This window comes from Ictidomys tridecemlineatus (assembly GCF_052094955.1).
Source record: "Ictidomys tridecemlineatus isolate mIctTri1 chromosome 1 unlocalized genomic scaffold, mIctTri1.hap1 SUPER_1_unloc_1, whole genome shotgun sequence".
Lineage (NCBI taxonomy): Eukaryota > Metazoa > Chordata > Mammalia > Rodentia > Sciuridae > Ictidomys > Ictidomys tridecemlineatus.
The window spans coordinates 39,449-63,601 of NW_027520942.1; the positions used below are offsets into that span (position 1 = coordinate 39,449).

Genomic DNA, 24,153 nt, shown 5'->3' on the forward strand with positions numbered 1-24,153 from the left:
GGGATATAGGGGTTGATCACAGATATTTTTCTGCTATGGAGATACATCTCAAGGTCTTTTTATGTTTTTTAAGTTTTTTCTTTTTCTTTTTTTCAGTTGTAATTGGACCCACTGCCTTTAATTTAATTTTATTTTTATGTGGTGCTGAGGATGGAATTCAGTGCCTTGCCACAAACCAGCCCCTTTTGTAGTTTTTAAGACAATTGTCAGTCAGTTGCTGAAGCTAGCCTCAAATTGGGATTCCTGTTTCCTCAGTTTGCAGAGTTGTTTGGATTAAAGGAGTGTATCTCTGTAAGCAGGTGGACACTAATTCCCTTGTGTGTGCTTGTGTGTCTGTGTGTGTGTATGTGTATGTGTGTATTGTGTGTTTTTGACACTGGGGATTCAAACCAGGGAAATTTCACCATTAAGGTAAAGCTATGCATTTTTGTTTGTTTGTTTGTTTATTGTTATTTTTCTTTAGGAATTGAATCCAGGGCACTTAAGCACTGAGCCGCATTTTCAGCCTTTTTAAAATATTTTATTTAGAGACAGGGTCTCACTAAGTTGTTTAGTGCCTTGCTAAGTTGCTGAGGCTAGCTTAGAACTCACATTCATTCTGCCTCACCCCTAGAGCCCTTGGGGTAACAGGTGTGCACCACCTTGCCTGGTTTAGCCATGGCAATTTTTATTGCTTATTTTGGCAAAATGTCTGAATTCCTAGGCCGCTCTCTAACTTCAGCAACTGAGGGGGGATTATAGATGGTCGCCTCTATGCCTGGCTTTCACATTTTATAATGAAGAGTTTTCCTTTTAAAGTGTTTATGATAATCAGTGTTAATCTTATGTATAGTAAGTGTATTGGTGATTGGTGCTGGTAGTAATGTTTCCATAGGAGTGTTGCTATTGTACATATGTCTTTTGTTTGTTTTTTTTGAGGCCTATCCGGTTGTTTGTGAACTGCTTTATGGTTCGTTTATTTATTTATTTATTTATTTAGGTGCTGGAATTGGACCCAGGGGTGATCTACCACCAAGCTTTATCCCTGGTCTTTTTTTTTTTTTTTTTTTTTTTTAGAGCAGGCTAGTTTGCAACTTTTCATCCTACTGCCTCACCTCTGGAGTAGAGTTATTTTATATTTGTTGTTGTTTCTTTTCTTTTTCTGGAAGAGGGTTTTCCTATATTGTCCAGTGCAGTGTTAAAGTTGGCGGCTCAAGGTGTCCTCCTGTCTCAGCTTTCTGAGAAGCTGGGAGTACAGGCTGGTACATTTTGGGTCCAGTTTTAGGTGTTTGTCTTTTGTTTTCCTCATTTCAGAAAAGTTTTGCAGTTTTATAATTGTAGAGCTTGCATGAGAGTTTATTCTTAGGTGTTACATAGTTTTAACAATTGCTGATTTCTGTGCTGAGGATGTAGGGTGAATGTTGAGCATGTGGAGGTCTGGGGTTTAATGCCTAGCGTTCACCTGCATCATCACGTCAACCTTCCCCAAACTCTTCAAATCCTTATTTATTCCTAATGAGTTTTCCCCCATTGCATTCTAATTGGTTATTTTTGTTTATAAAGATATTTGTTTTCTAGCATTCTTATGCCTTTATTTAAAGGATCATAATATTACAGGCTCTATTTTTTGCGGAACTGGGGATTAAATTCAGAGCTGCTCTCATCAGCCAACTCTTTTTTTAAGTTGGTAGTTTAGGGATTGAATCCAGATTTTCTCTGCCACTGTGCTAAATGCCAAGCCCTTTTTAAGACAGTGGCTTCCTCATTTACCAAGGCTGGCTTCAAATTTGGTTCTGTTAGACCAGGACGCAAGAAAAGACCAGTGACTCCAATAAAATCAAATTAAAGCAAGCTTATTATTTCGACCGGCTGGACTGCCTTTCCCTCCCAAAACGGCAGGAACAAGACAGCAGCCCCAGCTTTCCTACAGCCCAGCTTTATAGCCCAGAAAGTTACACAAAAGGGGGGTTACAGATAACAGAACTCTGACAAGCATCACACTAATGGTAGTTTACAATTTTTGCTGGCTCCAACATCAGAATTTATGAGGACCATTAGAGCCTCAGAGAGGGTCGTTGTCTGGCCAGGGAAGGCCAATATTTATGAGGTGTCACTAAAGTTTCAGAGAGGGCTGCTATCTGGTCAGAGAGCCAGGCATGGGTGAGTTCAAGGCATGGGCAGGCATTCCAAGCAGGTTCAGAATTTGCAGTAATTTATAGTAAAGCCGAAATTAGCTTTTCATGGCTTTGTGGTGAGAGGGCTCCCAATTTAATAAAAGATCAGGTTGGGTTTATCAGTTCCTCCTTCCTTATTTTGCAGAGTTGCTGTGATTAATTAAAGGAGTGTACCTCTTTAACAGCTGGACATTCATTGTGTTGTGTTTGTGTGTGTGTGTTTGATACTGGGGATTGAACCCAGGGGAGTTTAACCACTGAGCCACATCCTCAGCCAGTTTTTTTATTTTTATTTAGAGAGAGGGTCTTGCTGAGTTGCTTAAGGCTTCACTAAATTGCTGACGCTGATTTTGAATTTGTGCTCCTCCTGCCTCCGCCTCCCAAGCTCATGTGTGCCACTATGCCAGCCTGTCCAGTTCTTTGTGAACTGTCTTATGTTTTTTTTATTATTATTATTATTATTATTTTCTGGAACTAGGGAATTGACCCAGGGGTGATCTCCCACTGAGCTTTATCTCTGGCACTTTTCATTTTTTATTTAGAAGCAGGCTAGCCTGCAACTTTTCTTCCTCGACCTCAGCTCCGGAGTAGAGTTATTTCATATTTGTTGCTTGTTTCCTTTCTTTCTTTCTTTCTTCCTTTCTTCATTCCTTTCTTCCTTCCTTCCTTCCTTCCTTCTTTCTTTCAGAGGGTCTTCCTATGTTGTGCAGGCTTGTGATAATGTTTGGGGCTCAAGTTGTCCTCCTGTCTCAGCTTTCTGAGCAGCTGTTACTACAGGCTCATACATTCAGGGTCCAGGTTTAGGTGTTTGTCTTTTGTGTTTCTTATGATTTTCATCCAAATAGAGGTTTGACTCCAGTTGGGTGATTTTTTTTTCTCATTTCAGAAAACTTTTGCAGTTTTATAATTGTAGAGCTTGCATGTGAGTTTATTCCTAGGTGTTATATATTTTTAACAATTGCTGATTTCTGTGCTGAGGTATAGGGTGATTGTTGAGCATCCATGGAGGCCCTGGGTTTAGTGTCTAGTGTTCCTGTGCAGGGAGGCACAAAACACCAACATGTCTATTCCTTATGAGTCTTCCCCCATTGTGTTCTAACTGGGTATTCTTGTTTGTAAAGATATTTGTTTTCTAGTACTTTTATAACTCAAAAAAGGTCTTTTAATATTTTTTTAGATTATACGTGGACACAATACCTCTGTTTTGTTTTTGTATATTTTTATGTGGTGCTGAAGATCAAACCCAGTGCCTCACATATGCTAGGCAAGCACTCTTCCACTGAGTTACAACCCCAGCCCAACTTAAGCAATTTAATGAATGATAATATATGTACTTTGTTTTAGGTGGGAGTAAGGGTTGAATTCAGAGCTGCACTCATGGGCCAACATTCTTGATTTTTCTTGTGGGGATTTAGGGGTAGAACATAGATATTCTCTGTAACTTAGCTACCTTCAAGTCCTTTTTGCTTTCTATTTTATTTTTTAATATATATTTTTTTAAATTATAAGTGAACACAATAACTTTTGTTAGAGTTTGTAAATAGTCAAAATAACACATGGTAATTTGCCAGGGGAATGTTAGAGTTCCTAAACAAGTCTGGATAGTGCCTGGCAAAATGCCAGTGGGAGTGGTTTGAGAAGTAACAAAAGCGAGCCATTAAGTGTAGAGATTCCTTATTGGTTGACTGATGTATCTAGTTTATACTAATTAAGATAAGATGTGCAAAATGTATAAATACCTCTGTTGTCCTACAATAAATGGCTTCCACTCCTGCTGTATCAGCTTACACAAGTTGTTCATCACCCTCTGGTTATTTTGCTGCAGCTGGATGGTGGCAAACTTTATTTCATTTATGTGGTACTGAGAATTGAACCCAGTGCCTCATACATGCCAGGTGAGTGCTCTGCCTCTGAGCCTCACTCCCAGCCCTTTTTTGCTTTCTATTTTAAGACAGTGTCTCCCTCAGTTGCTAAGACTGGTTTCAAACTTTGATTCCTCCTTCCTCAGTTTGCAGAGTTGCTAGAAATGTGTGTACTTCATAAACAAGTTGGATATTCATTCTTATGTGGTGTGTGTGTGTGTGTGTGTGTGTTTGTGTGTGTGTGTGTGTGTGTGTGTGTGTGTGTGTGTGTGTGTGTGTGTGTGTGTGTTTGATACCGGGGATTGAATCCAGGGGAGTTTTACTACTGAGCTACAGCCATTGAATTTTTTTGTTTTGTTATGTACAGGGCATTGAACCCCTGGGCACTTAAGCACAGAAATCACATCCTCAGCCCTTTTTAGATATTTTTTTTACAGACGGTCTCACTGATTTGCTTACTGCCTAGTTAAATGGGTGAAACTGGCTTTGAATTGTTAGTCCTCCTGCCTCAGCTTCTGGAGCCACTGGGACTATAGGTTTGTACTACCTCGCCTGGCTTAGCCACAGCAGATTTTATTGCTTATTCTGGCACAAGGCCTAAATTGCCCAGGCTGCTTACTAACTTTCTGTGTTTCTTCCTTATTCCTCCAGTTAACTGAGAGGGAATTACAGATGGTTACCACTGTGCCTGGCTTTCATGTTTTTTGTTTGTTTTTAGTATATATTTAGTTGTCATTGGACATTTTTAAAAATTTATTTATTTATATGTGATGCTGAGAATCCAACCAAGTATCTCAACTGCCAGGCAAGCTCACTACCACTGAGCCACAACCCCAGTCTTCTCCTGTTTTTAATTAAGACTTTTCAAGTGTTTAGGATAATCAATGGTGATCTTCTGTATTATAAGATATATTGGTGATTCTTGCTGGTAGTAATATTTTCACAGGAGTGTCGCTATTGTATCTATATCTTTGTTTGGTTGCTTGGTTTTGGTGCTGGAGATTGAACCCAGAGGCACTGCATCACATCCCCAGCCAGTTTCTTATATTTTATTTAGAGACAGGGCTTTGGTGAGTTGCTCAGGGCCTCAGTGAGTTGCTTAAGGCTTTGGAGAGTTGCTGAGGCTGGGTTTGAACTTGCATTTCTTGCCTCAGCATTCCGTGTTGCTGGGATTACAAGGGGCAGGGGCTTTCCATTTTTTTTTTAATGATTTTGTAGCTTGCTAAAGAACTTTGGTTTTTGTCTGTGTTTTAAGGGTTTAGTAAGCAATTGAAGCTTTTATTTAAGCAAGGTATTAAAGCATTTGATAGAGATAGTGGCAGTAGGATTATAAAGAATGTGGAAATTTCATCATCAGCCCATGAGTATGTTAATTTTTCTTGTGAGATGTTGCCTTCACAACACTCAGTTGTTTGAGTTTTCATAAAAGGAGTGTGTATTCTTGAGGTCTTAAACCTGAAAATATACTTGTAAAATGCATACAGAAGCCTTGTTCTGTTATTTAGACAGGTCTAAGTTGAACCATCTGTGTGATCTGAAATTGTTTGTCTTTAATTTACTATGTGTAGATAGTGGAGATCTTCATACCTTAATTTTCTGGACTGGGGGTATATGGGTGCTGTACTAAGAAACTATAGCCCCAGTTATTTTAAATTTGCTTTTGAGACAGGGTCTCACTATGTTTACTAGCTGGCCTCAAACTTGTGATCCTCCTGCCTCAGATTCCCACCTCACTGGGATTGCATGCACATACCACCCTTCCTGGCTTCCAACCTATTGTTTTATGTATACCATGTATTTAAAACTTGGTAACTTAGTTGGGTGTGGTGGTGCATGCCCATAAACTCAGCAGCTCAGGGTCCTGAAGCAGTAGGATCATGACTTCAAAGCCATGCTTTGCAACTTAGGGATATCCAAAACAATTGGTGAAACCCCATCTCTAAATAAAACACAAAATAGGGCTGGGGATGTGGCTCAGTGATTGAAGTCCTCTGGGTTTAATTCCTGTTACCTAAATATATAAGTAATTAAAATTTTCTAGCTTGTTAGGATAGAGAATGGTTTCAAAATTTCAAAATGAAAAGACTAAGAATAGTAATTTACTCATTTACCTTTATATGCTTACTGGTCAAAAAAAAAAACATTATGCCATCATCTTAAGGTACTGAGTAGTGCGCATATCACAAGTTATAGTGAAAACAGCTTTATGCTACTCAACTAATTTGACAGAAGTGTTTGTGAGCATGGCACAGAATTCTTATAGTTTTTGCCACTTTTAGAAATTCTTCCCAGGTCATCAAAGTTGAAAATACAGTGGAATACTGAGCATGAAGAAGAATGCTATGCAATTTGTATTCTCTATGCTTTCATTAAAATTATAATTAAAATTTGAACCTTGTTCAATCATTTACCTCTATGGATTATGAAATCCTACTGGCAGCCAGTTGTTGTATATGACAGAAATAAGGAGATGATTTGCTGAATCAGAGTTTATTGAAATAGAATGAGAATTGTTGTGTAGGTTTACATGCTCAGAGGGAAGAGAATAATGTGAAAAATCTTCATAGATGAAGTACTTTAACCACATATTAATGGTTTCCAAAATTCTTAAAGCCCACTGTTCAATTAATATGGAAAAAGGCTTTGTGAAAAGTAAAGTGTCCTTGAAGCTGAGATTTTCCTGTACAGGGGCAGTTCTTGGAGAAGCCAGCTTGACCACCTTGGTGGACAGTCAGGATAACAGGTAAAGTATCTAATTTCTAGTTGATACAGGTGGTATTGGTGTATGAGGCTTCTGAGATTAATTTGCAGCTGATGAGGCCTTGTCACTGCTTGGCTCCAGGCTTTCAGAGAAGTGTCATGGTCTTTCACATGACAGAGGTGGCCCTACCTTAACCTAAGCTCTCAGGGTGTCTGGAAAAACTATGGAGTTGAGATTTTTCTGAAGCTCAGTAGTTTAGATCAGTGGCTGACACATGGGGAGTCTGATGGGACATATAAGGTCTGGCAACACATCATGCTCTAGCAAGGAGGAAAAACTCTCCAAAACATCAAACATTTAGAAGTATTTAAAAATATTTCATACTTACATAACATATGGCCTAGCACCAAAACCAAGCCACCCTCTGCCCTGGTTCCAGGCTCAACCCATGACCAGGTGGAAAGAAGATGCCAGTATTCTAAGCCTTTGTAATTCTGGAGTCTGAAAAGGCTACCCAGGAGCTTTAAGGAGTAAGTGGGTGGAGAAAATGATTTCTTAGAAGAAGAACCTGACTGGCCTGGTGGCCAATGCCTATAATTCTAGTGACTGGGAAGGCTTAAGCAGAAGGTTTGCAAGTTGGAATCCAGCCTCAGCAACTTACAAAATGCTGTTTCAAAATCAAAATGGCCACAAGTTTGCTCCATGATAGAGTGACCCTGGGTTCCATCCCCAGCACTTCTCTCACCACACCCCTCCAACCAAAAAAGTGTGGTTGCTCCTGCCTGCAAGACTGTGGGGTCCAGAAATAGACAAAATATTCACTCTGGCTTCCCACATATCACAGCTAGTCTCTACAAGATTGGCCCCCTTCCCCATACCTCTTCAAATATATTTTCCAACGACTTTATCTTGCTCCCAAAGTTTGTGATATTGATTAAAATTAACATTCATTATGACATCTTTTTTCAAAAATTAATGTTTTTTTGACCCATGCAGGGCATGTGTTCCCTGCAGTCACCACATGTGCTCCTTACTGAAGTTTGGCTCTGCATATTTTTTTAATATTTATTTTTTAGGTGTAGATGGATACAACAAAATGCTTTTATTTATTTATTTTTTTATGTGGTGCTGAGGATTGAACCCGGGTCTTGCTCCTGCTAGGCAAGTGCGCTACTACTGAGCCACAATCCCAGCCCCGAGCTGCATATATTTTATGTTGTTTGTTCCTGAGGATTCAAATATTTTATGTCTGTTGTGAAAGGGAGACTTTTTTTTTGTGGTGGTGCTGGGAATTGAACCCAACATGGTGTGCATGCAAGGTAAGCACTCTATCAACTGAGCTGCATCCCAGCCCTGAATGGGACTTTTATATGAGGTTATTGCTGATACAGTGATTTTTCTAATGATTTTCATGAGAATGAGAAATGATGGATTTTCATTTTCTTTCTTTTTTTCTTTTTTATTTTCTACTTTGTGTAATTGGTGCAGGTATCATCAGGTAGTAGAAATGTTCTTCAGTACTCCTGTCTGGTCCCTGAAAGCTTGTGTCCTTTAGCTCCACCATGAGGTTGGTTATAAAATTCAGTTGTACCTGTGTTAAACTCTTAACTGGGTGTTGACCTTATAAACTCAAGTGGGTGTTGACCTTACAAAATATGTTCCTGAGGCTGTGAGGTTGATATTATATTCAGGTTAGATTCAGGTTCTTAATGTTTACATTTGTGGTCCTGTCTTTAACTAACAATGTGGTACCTTTTAATTTATTTTTTATTTTTTAGGTACTGAGGATTGAACCCAGTGGTGCTTAACTACCAAGTCACCTACCCAACACTTTTTAATATTTTACATAGAGACAGGGGTCTCATTAAATTGCTTAGGGCTTCAATAATTTGCTGAGGCTGGCATTGAACTCACAATCCCCCTGTCTTAGCTTCCTGAGCTGCTGGAATTACAGGTAGAAGCCACCACTCCCAGCCTGGGGAATTATTTTCAGGGTTTTGTGTCACTGTTAGACTTGTTAAAACCTCTGCCATTCTTGTTTCTGTTTGACAGATCCACCCAATCCAATAATGGCATTTTTCTATGTACTTGAACTTTACTTCATATAGGACATGTTTTTTTTGTGCATCAAATTTGGCCTGCCACATGTTTTTCTAAGTAAGGTTTCACTGGAACACAGTCATGGCTGCTTTCTTGGCACAGGAGCAGAGTTGAGCAGTGGAGCACACTGGATGACCTACAAGGCAGAATTATTTACTGGTTGGCCCTTTAAGGAGGCATTTTCTAGTATGTGCGTTCCTGTATCCTTCACCTCCCCTAGACAAGGCTTGTGGCCTGTGTTAGTCAGGTTTTTATAACTAACTACAAAGTACATGATAAGAAAACTAGTTTCAGAGGTTCAGTACATGGTGAACGTACTCCATTGCTCTGGGCCCAAAATGAGGCAGAATGTCATGGCGGAAGGGCATGATGGAGGAGTGCTGCCCCATTGATGTTGGCCAGGAGACAGAAAGAGGGGAAGGGGAAGAGGCCATAGGGAATATGGACCCATTCCAGATAGGTACCCAGTGACCCACTTCCTTCAATCATACCCCACCTCTGTATAATTACCACCCAATTACTCTATTCAAAATAAGATGAACTGATTTAGGTCACAGCTCTAAGTGTAATCATTTCACCTTTGAATCATTCTGCATTAACAGTTTTCACTTTATGTCCAAATCATAACATGATCCTTTTCAATTAGACTGCGGGGACATTGCTCCAATATTTTCCTTACCAGGAAAAATGCTGCCCTTAAAAGGGTATATGTTCTAGTGGGGGAGAGATTGGCAATAGGAAAGAAATTAGTAGATGGTGCAGTAAGTTACAAAGTTGTGGAGAAGGATTGAGAGGAAGCAGTGGATGGTACATTAGACACTGAGGTTCTTCCCAGGCCTGGCATCCATGAGCTCTTGCATTTGTCCTTCACCTTTGACACTTCAAGTGAAACTAGACTTTTCACACCTACTTCCTGCATCTCTCCAGCTGTAGCCAGTGCCCTTCCTGGTCTCTACAAACTGTGAGTACTGAGGTGAAGAACCTGCTGGACAAAGTCCTAGGGTGAGTGCTGCTAAAAATGCACCCAGGGCTGTGTGGGTGGGGGCAAAGAGGGTCTGGAAGAGGGAATTGAAAGGGAATTTGTGTTGGGTGGCCTGGCCCAACGAGCTGCAACCAGATGGACCCTCTTTCCTGTGTCCGACCCCTTTGTGGGTCTCTTGGTAATCTGTCTTGCTTTGGAGTTTGAACTTGACCTGTGGACATTGACCGCATGATATTGATATGGGAGTTATAAGAATTTTCATCACTTGTGTGTTTTCAAAAATGATAGAAATAATGGACCCATGTGAGGACTGTAATAAAAATTCAGTGGAGGTCATTTGTAATGTCTGGCACATGGTTAAGTACCAGTAACATTTGCGAAATGAAGTAAAATAGTTGTATTCCATATAGGTATAGTGCTTAGGAACTTTGGTTTTTATGCTTAAGTGTTAGTAATAGTTGAGTGTTATCTTCTATAAGATGGAAGGGAATTATCAACTTTAGTTTCCACTGAGTATTAACTCAAATGGTTGAATATAGGTTTTCCAAGGAAAATGAAGATAAGATGTACTTAAGTATACATTTGTTATTGGTTCATGTTTTTAGGCACTTGGTGGACATTTTCTTACCAGGAGGAACATTTATATTTTCAGTATAAAGATTTCATAGAAAAATAAGCAGAGTGCCTTTATTTTAAAATTAATGGTAATTTCAGTCATGTATTTAAAAAATAAAATACTTTTGTATTGGTACTTGTCATCAAGTTCCTATAGGTTGACGCCTCCAGGATATTAATTGTGAGGAACAGAGTCTCAGGCAAGTGGTACATTTCTGGTGTTGTAACTAATAATTTTATTAAGTCAATATTTGTGGTTATATGATTGAGGTTTTATATATTTGATAAATATTTTTAAGAATAACTTCAGGGCTGAGGTTGTGGCTCAGCGGCAGAGTGCTTGCCTATCATGTTTGAGGCACTGGGTTTGATTCTCAGCACCACATATCAATAATTAAAATAAAGGTCCATTGACAAGTAAAAAAAAATTTCTAAAAAAGATGTAAAGATGCTATGTCAGTTTCTCATGGCTGTGATCAAAATAACCTAAACAAGAACAACTTAGAGAAAGAACAGTTTATTTTGGTTCATGGTTTCGGTGGACGCAGTCATGGTCAATTAGCACCATTGATCTGGCACCCAAATGAGGCAGAATATCATGGCAGATGGTATGGTAGAGAAAGCTGCTCAGTTCTTGGCAGTGGGGAACCAGGGTAGAAGAGGAAGGGGCCAAAGACAAATACTGTCCTCAAGGCCAAACCCATAATGACTTACTTTCTCCATTTATGCCCCATATGCCTATACATTTTACCACCTCCCTGTGGTCTCTTCAAATTATTAAGCCAACTAATAGATGAACCCACTGGTAACGTCAGAACTCTCATGAACATTCACCTCTGGAACATGGTGGCATTGCCTTAACCATGGGCTTTCCAGATTAAAAACAGTAACAGATTTTATTATTGTTTCTATTTTAGCATAATGTAGTTGTTATAACTGAGTTTCATGATGTAATTTGTTTTATGACTTTGTATTGTCCAAGTGTCTAGAGTATCAGAAGAAACTCAGACTCAATAAAGAGCAGACATGAGGGAGGTTGGTTATTAGGGGCAGGGTTATAGCAGGAAAATTGATCCTATGAAGTCAACGCAGGATTGACATTTTCACCATAGAGCAATACACATCTGAGATGAGAAAGAGCAAATTTACTTGAATTTGTTCTGGTTTGGTGGCCCCATATTGTTGGTGGAATTAGAAGACTAAGGCTCTAGGACTTGTTTTGTTCTTGTGATTAAAAACCAGGGCCTGGTACAAGCTAGGGAAGCAGTCACTGATTGACACTCCCAGCTTTAGGCAGCAGGCTGTAAAATTTTAGGCAGCTTTTCTACCTTAGCTTCTCTTTGGAGCACAATAGACAATTTTAATTGTAAGGCATATAAGTAAGAGTAATTTATATAAAGGAACAAAATGATGCTTGTTCACAGGCATACACTTAAAGTACTGCTCTATGATGTAATGTTTTCTGACAAATGCATCCTGAGGTAATTTTGTCTATGTGCAAACATCAGAGTATGTACCCACATAAAGTAAGATGGCTACATCACTAAGCGATCTAGTCTGATGGGAATAAACTGATCTTCATTGACTGAAATGTTATGTCATTTGTGACTGTAACTGGGACCACAGAGGTAAACCTTTTGTCAACAGTTCAGTATTTTTTATGGGTTTGCATGATTCTCACACAAACAACCTGAGGTTTGAGCAGAAGACTTGCTCCTGGACGTCTCCTATATCAGACTTCCAGGAAGGGCCAGTTTGACCCATTCCTAGCCAGTACCTGATGTGTGAGAATCATGTCACTGAAATGTCTAGGAAGAAGCCCTTTCCATTTTGAGGGGCTATACTGGTGGCCAAGCCGGATGTGCCTGCTTCAGATGGTAAGTCTCCTTCCTTCATATAGTGGTGGAGTGGGGTGGGGGTAGGGGGTTGCCTAGAACTTTTGGTTTCCTGAGATTGGATTGCCATGGGACAGCTGGGCTCCTGTCACACCTGGGGCTGAACACTGGACACAGCAGCAGAGCTGAAAACATCACAGGCAATCAGGCCTCTCAGCTCTACCATGCAAGTGTGAGAAATAGGGTTATGAGGAAACGCCATAGGTGCACAGTAGGTATGTGTGCAGGAAATAAGATCCAGCTGAACAGTGCCAGTGTGGGCACTGAATATGGGAATTTGGCTGGGCAATGCAAGTGTTGTGGCCTTTTTTGAGGGAAGCTGCAGATAGATACTCCATTCCCCACCCCCCCATGCCCAGCATCTCTTCCTTTTGGTGTTACTGGCTCTTTACACTTGTTACCTAGATATCTTGCTTTGGACCCATTTAAATTCCTTTTTAATATTCCCTGCACCAGTCCTGTGCCATTATCACATTCCCACATGTTTACTGCCTGGTGGTAAAAACTTGGCCTCACAAAATTACGATTCCATTGTGTACAACTTCCATGGCCATAGATTCCCATCCTTGTCTAGGTTTCAAGACCCTTTCCTTAAATACATAGTTCTGAAACAGTGCCTGGGCCCCTTAGTAGGGATCATTAAGACATCCTTTTTCTCAGACCTGTGACCATGCTCCAAGACCCCAGACAGCCTGAGGTGGACCTGGGCCTTGAGCATTCCTCCCCCCTGTGCCACCTGCTCCACTGTCTCCACTCCCTTCCTCCCATCCCCTGGGACTGATGGGGGGCGTGGTAACTGGCTTTCCAGACCTGGGCCTGGCTCCTAGCTATAGTCCCAGACCACTAATCTCCAGGACCCTGGCCCTGTCCCCATCTCTGGATCTCAGGCCCCTTGCTGGTGCCTGCACTTGAACCTCCCCTCTTTTGCCCTGGTGCTGTGGGATTTCTGCACTTCCTAGAACCTCCAGTCAACCTGATTCTCCCCAGCCTGGGCTCCCCCATGAGTCCCAGGTCCCTACCCACCCAGACACCAAGGTTCATGCTGGCGCTGGCATCCTTTCCACACCCAGGGCCCTCCTTTGGCCCTGCTTGGCTCCAGGTCCCTGTCTGGAGGATCTACTCCCCTTGATTGCAGAGGAGTGCAATGGGCTGGCCTCTGAGCCCTCGAGGCTCCCTAGGGGAAACACAGCCCCGCCCCTCACCTGGGCCCCCTTGGCTGCCCACAGCCTGACACCTGGCAGCGGATGTGGGCGCTGCACTGACCTTGGCCTGCGGGATCCCCTCCCTTCCCTTCCCTGCCCTCTTGCCTTGCGGGCTGTTGCTAACCCAAGCCAGCCCTCCCTAACCATGGAGCTTTAAGCTCCAGTCCTGGGGCCTGGCTCCTGTGCCAGGCCCCTGTGCGCGTGTTCCTCGTCGTGTCTCCTGGCGTGCTGTGGGGTCGGGTGGTGCTGTGGGGTCGGGTTGCATCGCTCTGGGTCGTCGGTTCAAACCGGGGGCCCCTTGCTTGGGCCCCCTACTGCACGCACTCTTCTCGGTGCCCCTTGCGCCCCCCCACCCCACCCCACTTTTTCCTCCTTCTCCAGTGTTTGCCAGTGTTTCTGATTTGCAAAGGAAGGGAGCATCCAGGAGGGAATAGACATGGGGTTGGGAGTGTTGTGTGGCTCAAATGGAGGCAAATGTAACTGGGGCTTTCCCTCAGTGTCATTCATCTACAGATCACCTTTTATACCTCTTAGGGCAGCTGGGAGAAATTTTCAGAGAAGGAACCTTAGAATTTTCCCCTGACTGTAGCTCAGGCCAGAAATTCCTCATGTTGTTCCATACTCCTTCATCCACTTCCACACATCCAAGGAAGATCGGGACTAGGGACACTGTATACTCAAGCCAATTGCTCTCTGAGCCTGGACAGAAGAGTAGGAAGAGGCTTCAGCAGACCCCAACATACCTGCTCTGTGTTTAACAGGTGATTAACAGCTGCCTAGGCCAGAAACCTTTCACCCTAGTCTTGAAGAGTGGTGGCTGCAATAACTGCATTTAAATAGCCGACAGGTACCCATCATCCTCCAAAATAAGAGAAAGAAAGATGTACCTCAAACTGATGTGGGATGTATGGAGAGGAGCTTACCTCAGTATAGAGGTAAGCTCCTCAAAATATGAACCTCCAAATATGATATCGCTGGTTATTGGTGGAAGACTGCTGCTTCTGCACATGTTGAAGTTTGAACATTAGAGAAGCAGGCCAAGGCAAGCAAATGAAGCAGGGTTTATTTAAAAGACTACTCTTGCGAGGGAGAAATGGGGCATAGTTGCTATCCTGGTATTCCAAGAAGCCAGGTGTTCTGCCCTTTTTATATGTCCTAGGCTTCCTTTGATGTTCTCCTTCCCTCCTTATTTTTCTTGTTCCTGTGGTCATGACTAGGCCCAGGAATGCTTGGTGGGATGGCCAAAAGTTGAGAAATAGGTAGGCTTAAGGCAGAAGGGCAGGATGGAGTAGAGGAAAAACACCCTAATAACCTTATAGCTCCTTGTAGGGCAGAGATTTTCCTGAGACTGGTTACTTTGACAACAGGTTGGAGAAGGGGCAGGTTCCTGATAAGATCCCTCAGGGAAAGTCTCCCACTTCCCAGACTCACTCAAAATTGGCCTCCTAGATGTGACCTGACTTTATTTACTTATCTATACTGATGCCTGTCTAATTCTGGTTTCCACACCCTTAGAAAATTGTTCTTTAACTCCCAGAGTGCTCCCCAAACTCTAATACCAAAAGGAATCACCTGCTCATACTTCAACAGGAGATTCTGATTCAGTAGGTCTGTGGGGAGCCTGAGAGTGCAGTTCCAGCCTGCTCTTAGGTGAAGGCCTCCCAGCAGGGAACAGCTCACAGCCATCAGTAGACTACAATCCACAGCCAATGGGACCCAGGCCCACAGGGCAGAAAGTGGGAAGGCTAAGACAGCCTTATCTGTTTTTCATTCACAAACAGGACCCTGTTGCTGGCTGCTGCAACACACCTACCACCACTGAAAAGAACAGAAGTGAAGATATTTGCTTGGTGAGGTGTGAATAGGCGTGGTTGGAATGAACCATTAGGCAGGCAAGACAACACAACCTCTGCCTCTTGATTCTGCTTTGGATCAGTGAGACACACTGGTCTTCAGCGCCCTGATGCTCCAACATCCACCCTTTCAAATGTTAGGATATACTCTGGGATATTGATTTTGCTGGGAAAGAAAGTTTTATTTTAGGTAGTTAAATTTTTTTTAAATCTCAGTAACATTGTTTTCATTTCAGTGGCCTTTAGTGATTAATAAGTACACTCTACGATTTGTCAGGATCTCTTAAGCAATGAGTTAAGATATTTTTTCTATTTTCTAAAAACTTTTTCATAAACCTAGAACATTAATAAACAATGGGAGATCAAGATTCTGTCTTCTTATATCTAATGACAGTAAAAGAAGTGTGCAGATCATTTATCCAAACACTTCTAATTGTTAATCAAATTTAAGTTCCTTCTTTTTTAAAAAAACTTTTAGTTGCAGATGGACACAATAGCTTTATTTTATTCATTTATTTTTTATGTGGTGCTGAGAATCCAACCCAGTGCCTCACACATGGTAGGCAAGCCCCCTACCACTGAACTACAACCCCTGCCAGTTCCTTCATTCTTGAGAGGAGACCATCTTTTTCATATTTTACCCTTTGCCTTTCATATTTCCCTCTAGTTTTCTCACTCTGAATAAAACAAGATAAAAGAGAAAATGTCAATTTTTCATAAGAAATTATATGCTTTCTATGATAGATGTAATGATAACTCACTTATAAAATTGTGAATGATAGGAGTAGCATAGTAGCCAGGGCCCAAGTCAGAAGCTGGTGCTGGTAAGAGGTTAAGTTTGAAAATGGCAAGACAATAGTTGGGGCTTAAACTAAAGGCAAATGTCAGAAGAAGGGGCTTTTGTTTTGCCATTCACTGAGGGTTTTGCTCTTCTGCTTTACAACTAACTGATTAAATTCATGAAATAACTACTTACTTTTTTTCTCTTATTTAAAGAGGGGATAAAATGTCATTTAGAAAAATTCCCTGGGCTGAAGCTATACCTCAGTGGTAAAGTGCTTGCTTCACACGTGTGATGCACTGGGTTTAATCCTCTGTACCACATAAAAATACATAGATACTGTGTGTGCATCTACAACTAAATGAATATTTTTACAAAATCCCCCACAAATACTATAATCCATTAATACAAATCTCATTATGTTATTATAGACCAAAAGAGGCTGATTTAATCTGAAAATCTTCCTAAAGGTCTAGAATATGAAGGGCACAGATGGAAAATGTGCCTGCACCAAGACACTACTATAGCTGGATATTCCAGGTTCAGTTTTGCACCACTTTACCTTGTACCTTTCAACCCAAACAAGGAAGGTGTGAATCTGCAGGGCTCCTGTGTGGGTCTGGTAGCCCGGGGAAGCAGATCTGAAATAGAAATGGGTTTCAGAGACCAAAAAAGCTGTGGGAATGCCCCTGGGAGACATATGTGGTGTCCAACAGGCTCATCTTCCCTTCTGTACTTTTGCATGCACTGATCTCTTGGGACTAGGACCTCATCTGCAGTAGTTTGGGGATGCCAAGACCTGATAGGTGCTTATACAGAAGCCTCCAATCCTATCCATAAAGGAAGTAATTTCTGTGACTTTAAGGATCCTGCTCAGCAACCCTCAGGTAAGTGGATTGGTTCTTGCGTGCTCAAGGCTTTCCCAAGGTGGGAAATTTCCCCCCATATTGTTGTCCCTTTCCAGGTAGAACTCAAGGACTACAGAATTCTGCACCTGCTCCCACAGGAGAGAAAAGAATTAGTTTTCTTCATGTTCATTTTTGTATTGTTTAAAAATGTATCTATTGACATATTTACAACAAACATTGAAGGGGTTCATGTTATATCTTCATTCATACCAAGGGCATTGGTGATTTCCACCAACTTGTCTTCTATCTTCTCCTCAATTCTTCCTAGACCCTAATAATCCTTACTCTACATTCAAGTAAACTTTTTGTTTATAAAATTCTACATTAGAGAGAGAACATGTCATACATGTAGCTCTTTTCATAACAACTTGCTGAAATATGCGTGATTGAATAATATGCTTGATTGAATAATAATGCAGAGTTGATGACATTGAAGGGATAATTAAACAGGGGGGCCGGTGTTTCTATAAGATGTAAATATATGTGTGCTTCTGATAATTTTTTAATAACCAATTTCTGGTAACCTTGCAACAGTGGGCCATACCTGTAATCACAGCTATTAAGGAGCCTGAGGTGGGAGGACTTCAAGATTTAGAAAACCTGAGATATTTAGGAAGGCTCTGTGGCTGAAAGAAAATACCAATAAAGGGGCTCTGGTAGTAAAACGTGAAAAATTATTTTACATTAGGGAGATGTTTTAAAGGGCCACAGTTTTGTTCTTCATTGGGTTTATGCTTCTAAGATAATAAGCAGTATGATCATGTAAGAATGATCAAACCTTTACAAAGGTTATTTGTTGTACTATGTTTCAGGAACTGTTGTTACTTTGCTCATATTTCCTTTTTTCTTCTTCAGTACTGGGAATTGAAGCAAGGTCCCTTGAACAAAGCTACATTTCCAGGCTTTTTATAATTTTGAGAGAGAGTCTCCTTTAGTCCCTCACCTGACTTCAGACTTTCATTCCTTCTACCTCAGCTTCCTAGTTGCTGTGATGACAAGTGTGTGACACAACTATGCTGGACTGACCTATGGTTTTTAGAATCCTAAGACATAAGTTTCAAATTTAAGAATTTTGTTCTCACTTCACAGATTGAATAATGTCCACCAGCTGTGACTTAAAAATTTTAAATTTATAATTACATTTTTATCTATTAAATGTTGAGATAAGAATTTAAGTCTGAACCATATTTTTTTTATATACATGAAGAGTATAGCTTTCCATTCCCCCACCCCACCTCTCTATTCCCCTTAGTCCTTATAATTTAGGAATTCATCAGTAGAGAAAAAAAACAGGTAGCTGAGAATTTCAATCAAGAGTGGAGAATTGATTTCCATCTTTTCTCCTAACAGGACTCTCTACAGAGGACTCGGTTGCAGCATTGCCTTTGGTGTGATTTTGGATAATGAATTAAGCCTTTGTAGAAGCAAAGGTACATGCCCTGAAGAAGCGCTGTGATCATGGGATTTCACATACACAAAGGAAAAAGAGAATCTGGTGTTTCATAATGAGTAAGCCTTTGTGAAATATTTTAACCTTAATCTACTTAATCTAATGAATTAATTACTTAATCTAATGAATTACTCATACCAATTAGATTTATTATAATTGCATCCAAGATGATTTCTCTTCTTTTTTTCTTTTTTTTTAAAATTTTTTCTTTCTAGATCTACAGGACAGTAAAGATGATTGCTTTTCTACTGAAGTTCATCGGACCCAACCTTGTGACGCAATTTACTGCCAAGAATACTATCATCATCTAACATAATGAACTCAACCTTGAAATTGTTCATTCCAGTGGGCCATCAATAAAAAACAAATGCTGAGCAGCCACTCAATTCTTTCCCTCCTTTTTTCAGCCCTGCCACTGCTTCTTCTGATCTAGAGGCCAAAGTCATGGACCAATCACTCCTGTGTCAAGCAGGCTCTGGAATCTACAGAGTGACAGTAAGATCCCAGTTGCCTTTGTCACTGAGCTTAGAAGATTCTGGGAAGTGGTTCTCCTTTCTGTCCTCAGCTGGGAGAACCCAGGTGGGAAAGCCTAAAATATAGGCCATGGGGGCTGCTATATTTGGTCTTCTTCCACCCAGACACTTGCCTAGCACCCATACACCATAGAACCATCCCTAGTTCTACCTGCCTGATTTTCCAGAACCCTATGCCTATGACATCAAAGAACTCAAATTCATCCTCAGGAGAGTGCCATGCTGCAAAGCAAGCAGACAGTCGCCTGACCTGGCAGCTTCTTTTGGTGAAATCCCTATAGTCCAAGAGACAGGCTCCCCAGAGACATGCAAACTTTTAACCCTGATCCATGACCACTGAGTTCTAGGAGTACTGAGTGTTCAGATTGGTAGATTTTGTTTTTACTTCTGTTCCAGAAAAATGTAAGATGTATCACTTACCAAAGTCTATTTGTTTACTTTCTAATAGGCAATTGATGTTGTTGTACAGGCTCTCATGAATATTTGGTTCTCTTGATCAACAGGAGACAGAATGAAGAGAGAAGAGAGGATGGAAGAGTGCTGCAAGCCGTAGGAGACAGAGCTCTGATTCTGAGCTGTGCTGTGGACTTGTCATCAGAGCCTTAGAGATGGTCTCCTTTGGTGGACAGAGATATGGAAGGTATCCAGGGAGGGTGATGAAAAGGAGCCCCAAATTTTAGCCTCAAACAAATATATCCAAGTATAGGAAACAAAGTGTGGGATGGTAGGAGTTCCTTAGCTGGGAAATGTGTCTCTTTGCACAATATCTGTATCCTGCATCTACCTAAGGAAGGGCCTGGAGTCTTCAGTGTCTAAGACATCCACAAGGCTGTCCCTGACCAGCACAGCTTCTCTCAGACACTAGCATCTCTCAGAATGATGTCACTGAGATCCAGTTTAATACCAACCAGGGAGAGGAGGTCCTGGAAGGCAGAATGTCTGCCTCTGGTCCCTGGATCCCTGTGGTAATGAGTTAAACTATATACAAAATGTACAAATGTCTCTATTTAAACAATGTATTTATTGATTGAAAGGCTTACACAGAAGAAAACCTATAGAGTATCTAGATGAAATTTTGAAAGACATGTTTACTTTTACCTGTATATTTTCTCAAAGAAAAAATTATATAAAACTAACCTTATAAAAACATCCTAAAATCAAAAATATTTTAAATATTCTTTTTATGGGGAATATGTATTTTTAAATATATTTTCTCAGTTGTAGATGGACACAATACCTTTATTTATTTCTCTTTATGTGGTGCTAAGAATCAAACCCAGGGCCCCACACATGTTAGGTGAGCACTGTATCTCTGAGTCACAACCCCAGCCCAACAGGAAATGTATTATTTTCTGTATCCATTATACTGGGGTTATCAAAAACGGAAGAGATTATAATAAGCTCAAGGCACAAAGTCTAATATAATAGCACAATTGTATTCCTTCTGTCTTTAGGAACCCACACTGAACCCACACAGTTTATGCACAAGGGATAAAGAAAATCAGCAATCCGATCAAAAAGCAAAAGCAGATTTCAGACTGAATATCAGAGAATGTCTCTCAAAAATCACACAGCAATTGGCCCATAGAGAGAGCTTCAGAAATTAGAAAAGACTAGACAGGTAGCCATCAGCACCAGAGCAAACCTCTACAGAGCCACAAAGCCCCTGGCAAATGTCAGAATACTGGGTCATTCCAAGTGTTTTGGGGGAATATGTGCATGCATTACTGCACATCACTATTGGAAAATAAATGTTGCACCCTAAAGAACAATCTGTCAATTATCAGTAAAATTAAGGTCATACACTTTTTATGAAACAGTTTTATTAATCGTCACCTGTTCTAGAGAAATTTTACCATAGGTTGATAGAGACAATTATGTGTGGTTATGGAGACAGCAGCAATATGAATGTCCACTGCAGGACAATGGAAAGTTGGGGTGTGCTAATGCACATCAGAGGCTACTATGTCAGAATTTGAAGCAGCAGATGAAATGTACATAAAAAGATCTTAATAAGTTGCAGATGGGGACTTTGAGTGCAGATTAGTGGTAGAGTGCTTGCCAGCATGCATGAAGTCCTAGAGTCAATACCCAGTGATACTTAAAAAAAAAAGTCGAAGGAAAGAAAAAGAAAAAAAAAAGGAAACGTTAAAATTTCTTCTAAATACAATTGAGTATGTCCCCTGAAACTTTTACATCAATTAAAAATATAATCTCCTGAAGAATGAATCAATCCTCTTCCTATAACTTGTTAGAGGTTATGTGTGAAAATGGTTCACTATTGTGTTGATACAAAAAGCTCCACAAAATCTTGCAAATCAAGAGGTTCAAATATTTGTGTTCACTTTTGAAACATAGCAAAACTGTCAAGGCCATCAAGGGTATGCATATCCATGGTCTTAAGAGTATGATCCAGCACCACTGAGTCTGGTCTCTAAAACCAGCCAGTCTATATGCGGAGAAGTAGCTAGGTGTAATGACCCTTGCAGGCAATCCCAAAGAAGCAAGAGACTGAGGGAAGAAATACAGATGTTTGAGGCCATCCTAGGCAAGATAGCCAGATCTGGTCTCAAACAAAAGATAAAAAAGGCTGACAGAAAGCTCAGTGGTAAAGCCTAATATTCAATCATGAGAATCATCGAAAAACAAACAAAAATTAAGTGCAGAATTAGACCAGTGATTTTGAATTTTTTTTTGTATTATATTTAGAAACAGAGTCTCACTGAGTTGCTTTGCACCTTGCCCTTGCTAAGGCTGGCTTTGAATTCAACATTTTCCTGCCTTGACCTCCCAAGCTTCTGGGATTACAGAGGTGCACCACCATGCCTGGTTAATGTGTCTATGTTTATTTGAAATAGAGAAAGAATTTTTGGAGTGAATTGAAACTTGAAAGAACTAGAGGCTCGCTTCTATCCTACCTCATCCACGCATCCTTTCCCTCATTCAATCAAAACCAAGGAATTTCCAAAATGCCTTCAGGATTGGTCCACTTGCACCATAATCCTATGAGGTTCTTCAATCAATGTATGATACAAATGAATGTCCCTCCCACATGATTGGGTGTTGCTTCTGAGGTCAACTACTGGACAGAACACTATGAAAAGCTTCAGTCCATACCAGACTGAATGAGTTGGTCTTTTTTCTAGGCCAGGTACACACACACCTTGGCATGGTAGGGAAGCTGAAGCTATGGCAGTCTGTCAGTCAACCTGGAGATCATTTACTCTTAGGAGATCTTGTCCAGAGCTCTGCATTCCCCTAGGCCTGAACCCAGATAATTTTCCTTCACTGAGCTGCCACTCCTGCCAGTGCCTCCAGAGCTCCAGAGATGTGAATTTTCCAGTAAGCCAACTGCCTCACTGGGCTTACACAGAGCAGGGAGCTGTCTTTGGGGAACTGAGCTCGTGCACTAACAGTACGTGTTGTTACACAGGAGAACGGAGTTGAGATGGACCAGCACGGAGTTCAAGACCATCCAGCAATCAATGACTGAAACCTCTCAGGAGCTCTAGTCACCTCAAATATCTGCAAACACTATGGTCAGTGGGACCAATGGGTCCTGAACTTCCCAGGAGGTGTTAGTGCCTGGACAATTGGACAAACCCACACTCAGGCCTTCTCTTGGAGCCCAGAATGTCCCCAGAAGCTGCTGAAAACTGAGGCTCACATCTCAGAGGAACCCAGAAAGGAAAGCAATCTCATCTTGAGGATGCCTTGCAGTACAATGCCCTTCAGCCAAAGCCCTAGAAGGAACCTGAAATACACCACTGGGGACCCTCATACTGCCCCTGTGGACTCATGCACTGGGACAATGCCCTGAATGCCTAGGCACTTTGAAGTCTTGGCTATGGTGATCATCCCTCATTTTGTTCTTTCTCTCTGAAATGATTTAAAGGTTCTTGAATAAACAAAAATTCTTTGTGTAATTAATTTGTTAAAGAACTCTTCTTTTAGATGAACTGAAAATTCTTCTAGTTTCTAATGTGATTGAATTTTTCATGATGAGCCATTCCTTTATTCACTGCTTGTCTATTGATGTGGAGGGGATGAGTAAAGGGTCAGGATTGGAATCTATATAGGTAGGTCTGGGGCAGGAAGGAGCCAATTACCCAGCTCAGATCGGTGGCTGAACTCAATGCCATCTCTGGAGATATGAGGGTAGTGTGCTAACAGAATGTATAGTTGGGTGGCCACTTGATGGCGTCTCCTCAAAACTGAATGTGACCTTCTGGAAGAGGAGAGAGAATAAGCATCAATAAATATCCTTTAAATGTTCTACAGTTAATTTCTCATTAACTAAGAAGGACATCAAAATGAAATCTCTAGTCTTGGGACTTCTGATTTGTCAATCATGGGATCCAAGACATCAGCTCTAGGTCAGACATGTCCAGATGGTGACAGAATCCTGCTCTGGTGGGCTATGTCCAGGTTGAGAAACTTTACAGATTTTCTTTTGAGATCCACCAAAACTGAAGGCTTTTGGGTGGGGTCATATGCCCAATGTCAGTTGGCTCAGATAGCTTTAGCAAACTATCATCAGCAGGGTGCCATGTTGTTTACTAGTAGTCCAAGGTACACAGGAGGCTCAGGCAGGAGCATTGCTTGGGCCCAGGATTTTGAAGCCTCCCTGGACAATAGAACAAAATCCTGTCTCAAAAAATAAAAAGATAAATTATACATTGGGCTTAGCTTGAAGGGATGTAATGCCTTCATTAGCATGGACATAGACTTTTAAACTTTTCTGTTCCCTGAAACCTGGTAGGTTTTAGATTGAGGGGATTTGGATTTAGAGAGTTTAGGTGCTAGGTCTTACTGAACAGTGAGATCAGACCTGTTTGCCTTGCTTTTCTCATCAGCTAAATTGAGTGTCAATTGTCTATGGCATGGAATGGGAGTAGAGGTCAAGGAGAAGTTGGAGTATTTTTGTAGTTCAGATATACAGACAGGATTCCAATAGGATCATCCTTTTTTTAAAAAAATTAAAATCCAAATCAGCTTTTCTTCCTCTACCTCTCATGGATTTTCTTGAACCTTGGGGACAACTAGAGGATTAGCCTCCACAATAAACAAAGGAAGCTAGGTGCAGAGGCCAAGGCCTGTAATCTCAGGGATTTGGAG

The 24,153-nt window shown here is 41.0% G+C and overlaps 1 long non-coding RNA gene across 8 annotated transcripts; it reads left to right on the top strand.

Annotated features, from left to right (window-relative positions):
- Positions 1-8,121: 8,121 nt before the first annotated feature.
- On the top strand, positions 8,122-22,961 carry LOC144372183 (uncharacterized). Of its 8 annotated transcripts, XR_013432194.1 has the most exons (9): positions 8,122-8,283; positions 8,495-14,271; positions 14,351-14,445; positions 15,292-15,553; positions 16,910-17,031; positions 18,403-18,561; positions 18,718-18,997; positions 19,539-19,675; positions 21,745-22,961. It is a non-coding gene; the product is annotated as an uncharacterized LOC144372183 (long non-coding RNA). The 8 variants fall into 8 exon arrangements; XR_013432193.1 differs by having other exon boundaries at positions 8,166-14,271; XR_013432195.1 differs by having other exon boundaries at positions 8,166-14,271; positions 21,894-22,961.
- Positions 22,962-24,153: the final 1,192 nt, after the last annotated feature.